Source organism: Protopterus annectens, chromosome 3.part1 (genome assembly GCF_019279795.1).
Source record: "Protopterus annectens isolate FY-2018-M chromosome 3.part1, PAN1.0, whole genome shotgun sequence".
NCBI lineage: Eukaryota > Metazoa > Chordata > Ceratodontiformes > Protopteridae > Protopterus > Protopterus annectens.
In genome coordinates, this window is record NC_056732.1 from 881,436,294 (window position 1) to 881,450,134 (window position 13,841).

Sequence of the window (13,841 nt, forward strand, 5' to 3'; positions counted from 1 at the left end):
GACAGAAATGCCTCTTTCTGGAATTACCTTACTGAACTGGGAAGTGTAAGTCACCTTCAAATGCTGACAGAAATAAACATGGGACAACAAAAAGGCTTTGGCATGCCTGCACAAGACAGGAGCTTAATTTCATCACTCTCAACTGGGAATTTTAAATCTTATTTTTCTTTGAGAAATTAATATGCAGGTGTGAGGAAATCAAAAAAATATACACTTATTATAGCAATACTTGGCTGTTTTATAACATTTTAAAAACAAGAATGGATAATAAAATGGACAAAGTCTTAGAAAAAAAGAGAAAAAAATAAAGAAGGGCTGTCCTGTAAGATAATGGGAATGAAATGTTGCCTGCAGGAAGTGAAGCACAAATGGCAGCCTCAAGACTCTGCAGACATTTTGAGAAAAGCAAGGTATGAACTGACTTCAAAGAGAGAGAGAAATAAAGATAGAGCAGGACTGAAATGTAGAGCCCAGGATAAGCAGGATTTCAGCTAGGGAGGTTTTATATGTATGTTAGAAGGACATTGTTAACTTAGATGTTTAAAGGTCTTCCTCCGGCTCTCTGTTTTTGCATTCATTCTATTTCCTGCATACCTACTGCAGTCCTGCACACCATACCTTCAAGCTACCATTGGTTGATGTGTCCAGAGGTGTTGCTAGAGCTGATAAAAGACTTGTAGACATCCATATTTGCAGAGGTACATCTGTCTCTCCATCCCATAGTTCACTATTAATATAATAACGTAGAAGCATGTAAATGTATAGCATGCTGTGCATTTAAGTTCAGCCTTTGATCTATATATGCATCTAAGACTTAGCAGCTAGAGATTTACACAGCGGATGACACATCAGCTGTTACAATCTGAAAATTATAATGCTTGTCTCCAAGCAACTGAATGGATGCATCAATATGAGTAAAAAAATGTTTGTGTCATGGACTGCAAGGGGTTGTAGTGATCCTTCACAGATTACATAGGCACTGTATGGAAGAATTCAGTGAGACAAATTAAAGGAATAATCTATTAACTGCCCTAATAATGAAACACCGTGTCCACTGCCCACATTATTCTACATCTTTGAGTGAGAATGTTTTACAAAGGAAGACAAGCTGGTCTTAGCTGTTCTGAATCAGCATAAAGTAATGGGGGAAGGGGCATCTGGTGAGAAAGATGGAAAAGCCCCACACTCATTTGAGAGAATGCCACTCTGACAAATTGTAAAGCTCTTCTCCAATGGAAATAAATGGCATTGACAAGTCAGTAAACATATGTGCACAGAAAACACACACACACACACACACACACACACACACACACACACACACACACACACACACACACACACACACAATTACACTGCTAATTTTTTTTCACAATGGTTAATTCACATGAATGACAAACCAAAAAGAGAGCATGGCAAGCTCAAAAAGGAACTTGTTTGCATATTATTTTTGCCACCAGTCACATAATCCTTTATTATTCAAATGAGGGAATTTTAAACAGGTGGAATGGCATAGAAACCCTGTAAGCAATACAGGTCAAATTACTGACTCACAAGGAATGTACATGGGACTACTTTAAGAAAGCAAGTTGTGGTAGGAAAGTATAGAATCCTGACAATGTGTTCTACAAATAAGGTAAAAGCCAGATTTTCATGCATGGTTAAGTGATCCAATCCATGTGGAATGCAGATCTCCATTTAAAAGAATGGGAAATGTATGTAAAGGAAGATATACTACAAATATGTTCAGGGGTATCTTTTAAGACTATATACATTTTATAAGCTCTCTTTTTGTCTGTAGATGTAATCTGCTATACATCTCATTAAGTAAATAATTGTTTCTTGATTCTCACATGACTCCCATTTCTCTAAATATTAGATAAATTACCAGAATAACATTGTTTAATAAATAACATCAAATTCATAGGTAGTAAGTGCATGCCCACACTGATTGACATAGTTTACTACTAGTTTCCCTTTATAGCTATGAGAGACCAACTCAAGGAACTCATTGGCTATTTTTGTCAGGCAGATTTAAAGAAAGGTGAAAATATACCTATAATGTCTATAATGGGTCTTGTTGTATGAGTATACTGGGCTTGAGAAAGAGTGAACACACTGCAACTAGGATAATGTCCTGATAAAATAGGGTGTAAGAAGAAGGGTAGGGTGCTGATGCTAAGACTGGTAAAGCAGATCATTAGGATGGCAGGAGACGGTGAGAAACATAGGTAAAGAATAATTTGTATGCTACCAATGTGACAGGAGTTAGGGAAGGAAAGGACTAAGAGAAATTAGGAGACCGTCAAGAAAAATGAGAGATGTAATTTTGAAGGAAGACTTGCCTTAAAGCAAAACTTGGTGGACTACCTATGGTTTTGCAGCTGTCTAGAACCAGTGAACTTCATGAACTGCAAAGGGGTGGGGGTTGCTACTGCTTTTTACAATACATTAAGATGCTATGAATGCAGCTTTGGTAGGGCACTTACCAGGGGTCAGAGGTAGAAGCTTGGGAGAGGGAAAAGAAGAGTTAAAGTGACTGATGTAAAATGTGAGTGTGTGTTGGGGTAGATATCCCCTTTATGAAGGAAAATATAATTAGCAGACTAAGCATGGTAAGCGCCAAGATAGTTGTGTAACAGAAAGACTAAATTACCATTCAAAGAGACTGGCTACCTAAGGAGAATGGGCTAATGCCATACAAGAAGTAGATGGCTATAAATGGAGCAAGCACAACAATCTTATTGAGGAAAGAATGGCATTTTCTGGTACAGGAGGAAAAGAACTGTGGAAAGATTAGAAGGTTTTTTTGTAAGAAAAGCACACATAGGGAAAAAATGATTGTAGGATCTTTCTGTGGCTCAAGGGGGATGAGTATGGGTTTTTCAAACAATTTATCAAGAACTAACCAATGGATAAGGCAACAGTGAGAGGAAATAATGTTTGATTGAAAAGTGGGTTTATTATACAGGATGGTGGAATCTTACATGTCCAACCAGAAATAATATTAAGGAGGGAAAAGCAATACATGAGTCTGGTGTCCATTTGGAGGAACAGGAGAGAGAAGAATAAATATATTTTCAAGAGACCATATAAAACAGACTAACAAGCTGTACTAAGTGTGGGTAGAAAGTGTTAATAGAGGAGAGAGATCTCTAAGGCCAATGACATATGGATATAAGGTACTGAGGATGACAAAGCAGCTAGAGAACATGGGAATGAAACCCTTGGAGATGTTAAGGACCTTTGGAACTAAACTACCTAGAAGGAAATTTTAGGACAGTACTGTGAGATAATAGTTGTAGAGTGGTGGTACATAGATAAGGTGGGGTGGCATAAAAATGAATTGTGGAGGCAGGATTATGCATGAGATCATAAGACACATCAAAATAAAAGTTGGATATAACAAAAAAATCCCCAGCAGAATCAAAGTTACTGACATGTAAATTAAATGGCTAGTGGGAGGACTGACTGAGAGGTTGAAACAGGGAACACAATGAACTGCATTGAGAAAATATTGGGCAGATAGGTGGATGTCTTTCTGAACCCATGTTCATCCAGCAACTAAGCCATGAAGCAGAGCTACCAAAGGAAAGAAAACAACTCTATAAATGAGATGTACTAGAATGAAGAATAATCACCTTAGAGGACTGGGGAAGGGAAACTGGAAATGGCAAAACTAATGTGGCAGTAAACTTGAAAGGCACATGTTCCAAATGAATTCTCAGCAGAACTACAAAGAATGGCTGAGTTAGAATCAATGCACCTTTTTGTACAGTAGATAACAAGTGAATGTCTGATGAGGGTAGTCCACCTTTGAGGATTGACTCAATTGTTCTGATATCGTCTTAAAGAACAGAGGGACTTGAAGACCCATTAAATTATTACCCATTCATCTATCTACAACTCCTCTTCCTACCTCATTTCATTAATATTAAAATATTTTTCAGAATTTTAACAAACAGATTAGACAGTATTTCCAGATCTTATCATGTGGATCAGGTGAGTTTTATAAAGTCTTCATTTTTATCTGATCAGTCATGCTTGCTTTTAGAATTTCATAAGTGGGTTGTATTGAAAGGTCTGCTAAGGGTATGGCTAGCTTTATTTGATAATAAAAAGGTATTTTATAATGACATAATGTTGAAAGATGTACAGAAGGTGAAATTTAATTGGTTGGGTGATGATGATATGTGATTTACCAGCATTCTTCACTGCAAAGAATGGCAGAATGTGAAAAGTGGTATAGGTTGACAGAGTAAACAGACAAGGATGCCCAGCCATGCCACTACTTTTATTCTGTAAATAGAAGTGCTAGCAGAGTAAGTAGGAAAAGTATTGCAAGAAAAGAAAGAAAATGAGAAAGGAATTAGATAGGTATGTTTTGACAGACTGAGACATATTTCTGCTGTCCATTTAAGAGAACACCTATTGAACAGTGGCTGGTGTGTCATGATGCTCTGGGACTGCAATCAATGTTTCAAATTCATTTAAAGAGATCTATAGCTAGAAGTGATCTGATTCTGGCAATGGTTACTGTAATGGCAATTTACTTAAGCATGAAAGTGTACCCTTTTCAAGACAAGACAGAGGTAAATGGCAGTGTGTGCTTGAGAAAGTTTGTCATATGTTGAGTACAGTTTTGCTATCACCTACACAAAATAGTAGTATAATGCAGAAGAAGCCAACAATATAAATAACATCAAGAATATTAATATATATTATTATTATTATTATTATTATTATTATTATTATTATTATTATTATTATTATTATTATTATCGTTGTTGTTATTAATATTTATTGTTTGGTACTAAGAATATCATGAAGATATGATTAATTTGCATGGAAAGTAAAGTTGTGCTCTATAGCTATATAGATATTGTGGGCAGCTACAGACATAGGTGGGTGCTGTATACCAGATCATTGAGTGTATGATGTAGATGCCAATATGGTTCAGCAATTGATGGTGAGGAAGGGAAAATCACCTTGAGAGCAACACTAGAAAACAAAAGTTAATGAAGAGGATAACAACAACTTTGAAATATGTTCTAACAAAATGGGGACATGGATAAGATTAGAATAATATTATGAAAGCTCAATTTTTAAGATAAATATATATTACAGGCCAGTTTAGAGAGACATTCATGAAGCCATAGCAAAAAGACGAAAAAAGATGGAAAAATGTGAAATGTGTTGTGAGGGGAGACATCAAGGTGGGTTGACAGACTGAGCTTACTATGGCTTTCCCCAAAGAAGATAACAAGACGGTCTAGAAAATATAGCTTGGTTACTGTAACAGAGATCAAGACTGCAGTAATACAGTGGAGTGCAAATATAAAATTAATGAATGGAAAGGTTGGGCAAGTGAGTTAGTATTTGGTTAGCTGGGTACATAGAGAGAAAGATATACAATTGTAGCAGTCTATAAGCTATTAAACATCAGGGGTTAGAAAGAGATGAGGAGGGCTGAGAAATGTATGCATACCATAAAGGTAGAATGACAAGAAGATCAGAGAATTGTATCCTCCAAAAAAGGAAGCCAGTCTGGTGGTCCCCTGCCATAAACAAACTGTACACCAGAAGAGTAATATCCCATGAGTGGAGGAGCTCCCTGGTCAGCCTCATGAAGAAGCTGCAATCCCTGATAAAATCCTCCAAAGCTAGTTATGAAAACAAAATCACCACTGATTCTAAAGACAACCCAAAAGCATTCTATAGCAACATCAAGAACCTCAGTGGCAACACTTATATCTGCTCTGAGTTACAGCACAATGGCACTAAATATACAGACCCAACTGATATTGCCAACATCCTGGCAGATAGGTTCAGTGCTAACTTTACCCCCCCCTCACCCCCTAAAGAGCCCATCTCTATACCGGAAGAATGCAAAGTTCCTGTAATCACGGCTGCATAGGTAAAAACCACACTCTCCAAAGCCAAGAACACAGCATCCATGGGACCAGACAACATCCCAGGCTGCTTTCTACATGAACTACAGAACGAACTGGCACCCCACCAAAGTACCATGTTCAGTCATAGCCTCACCTCAGGCTTTGTGCCTGCCGAATAGCGCACAGCAACGGTAATCCCACTCCACAAGGGGAGAGCCACCACGGACCCTGGGAACTACTACCCCATTAACCTGATGAGCCTGGCTTGCAAGGCCATGGAACATATCATCATGGAACTTATAAACAAAGACATTGGTAATCTCCAAACTCTGGACCCCACCCAGTTCCGGTTTGTAAAAGGCTTATTATGTCTCCTAAACCTGATATACTTCTTTGAAGCAGTCACCAAAGCCGTAGACAAGGGTAAGGTGGTTCACACAGCCTATCTAGATCTTGCCAAGGCTTTCGACATCATCCCCCACTCTAGAATTATAAATAAACTCACTAAACTAGGTAGAAATCCCTATGTCACAAGATAGGTTGCCAACTGGCTCACTGACAGAACCCACACTGTGAAAGTAGCAGACTCCAAATCCGACTTCAGACCAGTGACAAGTGGAGTACCACAGGGTTCAGTCCTGGGTCCTCTCCTGCTTGGTATCTACTTCTCTGAAGTACAGGCTAACACAGAAGGTCTTGGATAACGAGGTTCTCAGATGACTGCAAACTAGGAGCCATAATCGAAACTCCTAATGATGTGGACATCCTACAAAAGGGCCTCACTGAGACAGATGCCTGGTGTCAAAGCCATGGTCTCAAGCTCATTGCCAAAAAGTGCATTGTCTTCCCCTTTGATAAAAACTCTGTACCCATGAACTACAACATACGCGGTAGAATATTTAACACCAAAAGTGTGATAAGAGACCTTGGGGCACAGGTGGACAGTAGACTCTCCTTTGATAATCACATCGCCACAGTAGTCAGGAAATCCTTCTACATGGCACACCACATCACAAAAGGTTTCTCATCCAGAAAAAAAGAGGTCATTGTTCCCCTCTACTCATCACTCATTAGACCCATTATAGAGTACAACGCCCCTTTTGGTATGTACCTCACAAGACATCTACAACAACTGGAAAGGCCACAGAAATACCTCACAAAGAGGATTACTGGCCTCAAACAGATGCCCTACACAGACCGTCTCAAAAAACTCCTGCTTTACTCCGTCGTATATCGCCTACTCAGAGGAGATCTCTGACTAACATACAAAGCTTTGTCAAACCCAGAGCTGTTGGACATCCTCCACTTAAAGAAATCCCAATCCCTCTGAGCTACACGCTCTAGGGACCTAAACCTTGTCACCACAATAAATAGAACATGCCAGAGGGATATATTCCTGTCCCAGAGACTTCCCATACTCAGAACAAATTACCTGTCTATATCAAACAAAGCTCCTCATTAGCACTCTTCAAGAAAAATCTTGATGATTGGATGGGAAATAGGAAATTCACCACGGGGATCACCTCTGTGGCTCTGCTCGACAGTGGCACAAGAAAATAATTTTCTTGGGAGGCAAATGCCAGGATACCTTTTTGGCTGAGCTTGTATAGGGCCCAGGCTGATAGCCTAGTACCTACCCATGAACCTATGAACCTATGAGTTTTATGATCTGCGTATGAAGATGAAAAAGCAAAAAAGATATTTTAAGGCCACCTAGGCTAAATAATTCAAACTATCCTGAAGCAGAGTGTTTGGTGTGTAGTGAGGAAGTTAACAACTATTTCTGCACATAGCAGAAATGCAAATAGAAAGGTTGCATACATGCTCAGTAAAGATGGCTATGTATGTGTATGAAAATCCAGTTCCAGATCATTTGGCCTTTTCTTATAATTGGGGTGGAGGTAGGGAAAGAAAGATGGACTCAAGAAGAAAAGGAAGATGTTTTGTTTATGCTGTATTAATTGAGAAATTGCAATGCATGGCAGTGAAAGCAGAAAGGAAGTTTGTCAAGGCATAAGTATAATAAATCAGAGAGAGAGAGAAAGAGAGAGGCAGTGGGTGCCTTAAATGGACTACTGGGTTAATGTGGTTAAAGTAGAAGACAGCATGAATGTAAGTTGAGAAGATGAGGTGCTTGCTGGTTAAAATGTAGTTTAACAGCTGGCAAAATGTGCAGCAAAGACTGGAGGTGAAGAAAGAGTTTGAGCCGTTTCTTGAAAGATATTCATTCTTCTGGAGACTTAATGTAAGTTCTCAAGTGTGGTGGCTGAGAAGCTATGGTGGTTAAGAGGTGAAACATTTTTCTTTTCTAATAGCATGTACAGACAAAAATGAGGACTCTGTAGTTATAATTACTTCAGATATCTGATAAATTGAAGTTTTTTTAATTTTTTAATTTATTTATCTTATACATATTTTTATACCTATATCTTCACCCATTTTATATATTTATTTGAATTTGCTACAAAAGAGGAAATGTATGTTTATACATTATTTTGACCACTACATGGAAGTATTGTTGCACTAATGAAAGGTCATTCATAGTTCTTGGTTAAACGTTCCATATATAATCAAAAATAATAAAATGTTTTTTATCAAACGTTTTTAATGCATTATACATTTCAACACACGAAAATATATATGTTATACATGGATGTATTTAAATTAATTCAAACTATTGGATAGGTCATTCAGATTTTCATACTTTTTAGGTTTAAATGAATTTTATTAATATTCATGAGGATTGTTCTGTACAGCTTTCTATTGGTTAGTTTAAAAGGTTTGTCAGAATATATATATATATATATATATATATATATATATATATATATATATATATATATATATATATGTGTGTGTGTGTTCATTGTTATTTGTATGTGCTGATGAAGTCTTACAGTTTTTGATGAAAAACGTGGTGACTGGTCAAACGTTTAACTTTGTAATAAATCTGATAGAATATCTCGGCTGTCCAGTGCGGGTTTGTCCTCTTTACAGTGTTTTTTTTTGTTTATTGGTGTATTTCGCACTGTGCCTCATGTTTTGAGTTTACTACTTCAGATATCTAATACAATTTTTACTCCTCTGTATATATTTTACTCCTCTGTATATATATATATATATATATATATATATATATATATATATATATATCTATAAGACATTTCGAAATCCCAAAATCTTGAGTTTCAGAATATCGAGTTCAGAATCTCAAGATCTTGGAATCTCAAAATTGTGAACCTCCCCAAAACACCACCCAACACACTAAAACATGTTTATGTAGGGGGGCAAGCCCCACTGCACCCCACACCCCCCCACAACTTAAATATACCAACCCCGAGATTGTACTACAGCGAGGACAAGGGAAAGCTCCTGGTCCGTGCTGTATGCTGACTTCCGTTCAGGATTTCGAAGTTTTGAAACTTTGAACATATGTTCGATCATATGAAATTCGAAGTTTTGAGCTTTGAAATTCTGAATGGAACCCATATATATATATATTTATATATATATATGTGTATATATATATATATATATATATATATATATATATATATATATATATATATATATATATATGGGTCTACCTGATAACACCGACACACTAAAACACCGACAATGAAATTACCAACACCACAAAACTAAAAGTTCAGAAACACGAAATGTCACATACCCGACAAACCACAATCCCGACACACAACAAACAAAACAAATCCCCTGACCAAAAAGCACACACACAAAACAAGCACACCAAAAACCTTACAAACCTACACTGGACCTTACATACACATCTATCTATGCACTAACCTTAACCCAAACCCTAACCCTAAGGTCTGTCACTATCGCACACTCACCTAACCCATGCCCTAACCCTAACTCACTTAACCCACTCCTATCCCTAACGTCTGTCACTATCGCATACTCACCTGACCCGCACCCTAACCCTAACTCACTTAACCCATCCCTAACCCAACAGACCGTCGCTTTCGCACACTTATCTTACCCACACCCTAACCCTGACGTCCGTCACTACCGCATACTTGCCCACTAGCGCTCGTTTGACATGTCGGTGTTCTCAGCGTTGGGATTCTCAACTGTTGGCCATCTTCATTGTTGCTCTTCCGATGTCAAGTCTTCTCATCGCCTGCGTTTCAAGCTTTCGGCGTTATCAGGTAGATCCATATATATATATATATATATATATATATATATATATATAGAGAGAGAGAGAGAGAGAGAGAGAGATATTTGAAGAATTCTGAGTTATATCTATTACATGTGCACAAAATGTGATAATATTAAAAAAGCTATAAAGAAATAGGGCAACTGAAAAAAAACATAAAAACAGCATATAACCTTTATAATTTGTGCTATACCACCACATAAAGTTGTTTATAATACTACAAGATATTCCTTGTATTACTTTATTATATGGTATATGTATAATGTCCAGCAGCAGGTTTGAAGCAGATAAACCAACAGGACAACAGGAAAAAAACAGAGAGGCATTGATTGCAAGGTTGAAATGGTCATGTAAAATCAATCCCACTGCAGGAGAGCACTCTTGTTTTCTATTTGCTTCTAAAAATGTGTTAGTGCGTGTCTGCAATTTCCTGTCACAAACCCAAAACAGAATTATTCTCCACATGGTATTTCTTTTTTCTGTATATTGTTTTCACCTTTCTGTATGTGACCTACCCACTGCAGATGCATTGTGTGTAGGCAGTATAAACTGGCTTAAAATATACTGACAATGGAATGTTGTTGTAAATTAAAGTGTCAGTTTGATGCAGAGGCGTGAACCTAAAGCAACTAGACTTATTACGCCAAGCATCAGACCTGGGACTGCTTTCTACAGCCTCTGTTTGCCCATTGCGTGACTGAGTGAAGCACTTAAACAGAGATTGTTACTGAGTCACCACCAAAAAGGACTATGTGTCCAGATACCATTTTTATACCATTTTCTTCAATCACTTTGTAACTGCTTTAAATTTAATTGCTAATGCAAACTTATTTATCTCACAGTTTCTTAGATGCATTTATATTTCTTTTCTTTTCTTCTTTATGTAACCCTAAAAATCACATGTGGGAAAAGATGAGATAGCTGAAAAGGTGGTATTTCTAACAATAACAGATCAGGAGGAGAGGCAAATATTTCCTTCTGCATGTGTTCCTTGATTTATTTCAGTTACTGAGTTATGTTTTATTGTTTTTTTTTTTTTTTTTTTGAATCATGAAGTAGCTCAAAGGTGCTGTTGAAAATAAAGCATTTTGGGAGGAGGAAACTACTTCTCCAAGTTTGAGATCTTGACCTCTGGAATCACAGTCACACAATGTTGGAAAACAGTGAAAAAGATCTCCCTGCAGTTCATAGCAGTCCATCAGAGTCTATGCATTTTTTGATCAAAGAAATTTGAAGAAAAAATATTTAAAGTAAGTACAGTCATCTGTGTAAGATAATTTCTTACCAGAAACATGCAGGAGTGTTTATTTAACTAACCAGCACCTTCAATCAGTCAATTAATTCATTCATTCACTCCTTACTTATATTTACAATCCAAGGCTAAGATCAAGTGCGTAGGATTGTATGGAAGCCAAAGCATACTTTGTGGGACTATGTAGAAGTAATAATCCCACATAGGATACTAGTGTACCCTCAGCACTCACAGACATGTGTGTTCTCGCTTACTTGCATTCATACATGTGTTCTTTCATTCACACATAAACACACATGCACACATACACTCGCTCACATACACACAGTCGTACCTCTCCACTCCTTTTATCAAGAAGTCTAGACAAAGCCTCAAGTAATGGGAAGACAGGCACACAAAATCAAAGACAATTTTAAATACTACTCTAATTCACTAAAAAGGTAATAGAACTATCGATTTTAGATAAACATGCATTTTCTGAACAATAAGAAATATGAAGTTACGATGTCTGGCATTACTGACTGACTGTAATCCTTAGTGATTTAATAGGAAATTAAAACATTTATGAAGGAATGGAAAAAATGTGAGGCAAAAATCAGAGACATTCAGATAAATACTTGACAGTTTGAGTTATGCAGACCACTCCCAACACACACACACACACACACACACACACACACACACACACACACACACACAACTTGCACACATACCAAAATTTGTGTTCACACTCACACATGCATATGCACAAATACACATGTATGAACTTACACAGAGACACAGACAGACACTCCCACACATTCATATATGCACATACTTATGCACAGACTCTCAATCAAGCCTATGCATGGACACCTATGAGCAATATACAGGATAATGTAATAATCTACAATATATCTTCAAAATGTAATAAAGCAGAGCATCCAGCAAAAACACCCATAAACATCAAATACTCAAAATACATGCCCAAGATGCAGTTATATGTTACATTTTCTTTTTCTGTGTGCTGACCCACTAAACTGATACAGAGGAAGATCTAGATGGGCCCTTCATGGACTGTAACAGTCATGTGAGTTCAGTGTCACTGCATTTGGTGAGGGGTTACTCTCCTCTTTATTTCTGTATAAATCTTATAGATATATATTTTTAATCAGGCTTTATAAACTGCTGCAATTCTATCATTCATTCCCTGGTTTGAGAAAACATTTAAAAAAAAAAAGAAAAACATGACATAATTTTTTGGCAGAGAATGCAATTCACAAGGTTGTGGTGTAGACAGATAAAGCACTAACTATGAGCCAGGCGACTGAAGATCTAATAGTTTCTTGGGCACTAGAAGAGCTGGACATGTGAAGGATGAGAGTGAGTGGCCAATGCTGGTTTGTCCATTCTGGGAGAGGAGCGAGGTGTGTTTTCTGCCACCCAATTGCCAACATGAAACTGAAAATGTGAACAACGCAAAAACGGTCAAGACTGGAGATGTAGACTTTGCCATCCTTAGCTGGTGATGGCAGTCTCATTAATGCCTAGTGGAAAACAAACATATGTATAGGTAATTAATAAGAAGCACCAAAATTATGTTAAGTACTCTCATCATCATCAGAGAAAGGTTAAGGCCTTACTGTTAATGGCATTAATGTTAATGTTAATTCTTGCCAGAATGCCATAAAGGGTACAAACCACCTCCGTGGCTGCCAGGGAGATGGCATTTCCTTTGAGCTCTCACCTCTGTACTAAGGATACCCAAAAAGGGAAATGATGGGCTCGAGACAGACAAGACGGAGGTCAATGGTCATACAGCACTTTGGTAAAAATCATATTAATTAAAAAAGAAAGAAAGAAAGAAAATGTTAATTTATGGAATTTGATTATCTTACATATAAGGCAAAACAATCAAGCCTGGACTCTTTTAAATTATAGTGTTGAATCAATCATTGCAGCTCTATTATTTCATTTAGTTTAATGAATGCAACTCAAAAACAATTGCACACATATGTACTTGTTTTTTTCATGATAACATATATTGATTACACAATTATGGACATGAAAAGAAAATGGCTATTGCAAATGATCATTGGATCAATAGCCATGTCTCACTGTAATGCTGGGTGCTAATTGTAAAGTGGGTGTGCTGTCACTACTTCTGTGTGTATGACACAACAAAATTGTGTCATCAGGCATCATTTATATTTTTATATTTACATTTATTCTCTGTCTTGTTGGTATCTGGGTTACCCATTTGCCTCTAAAAATTCACTAATATTTGTTTCCCACCTTGATTCGCTCACTCAAGTCTCTTGTCATTTTCCTGTTCCTTTTCTTTCTCCATTTTTTTTTATTTCACTTCCTCATCTTCCAGCACTTAATATGATAAACATAGTAGCTGGACTTCTCTCTAAATCTGCATGTACAAAAACAAACCAATGTCTTAAATTAACATTTTTTTCCCTCAGCAGATAAAGATCCTTGTTTCTCCTTTTTGTCATTGTGATTAACTAACATGTAAGACTGG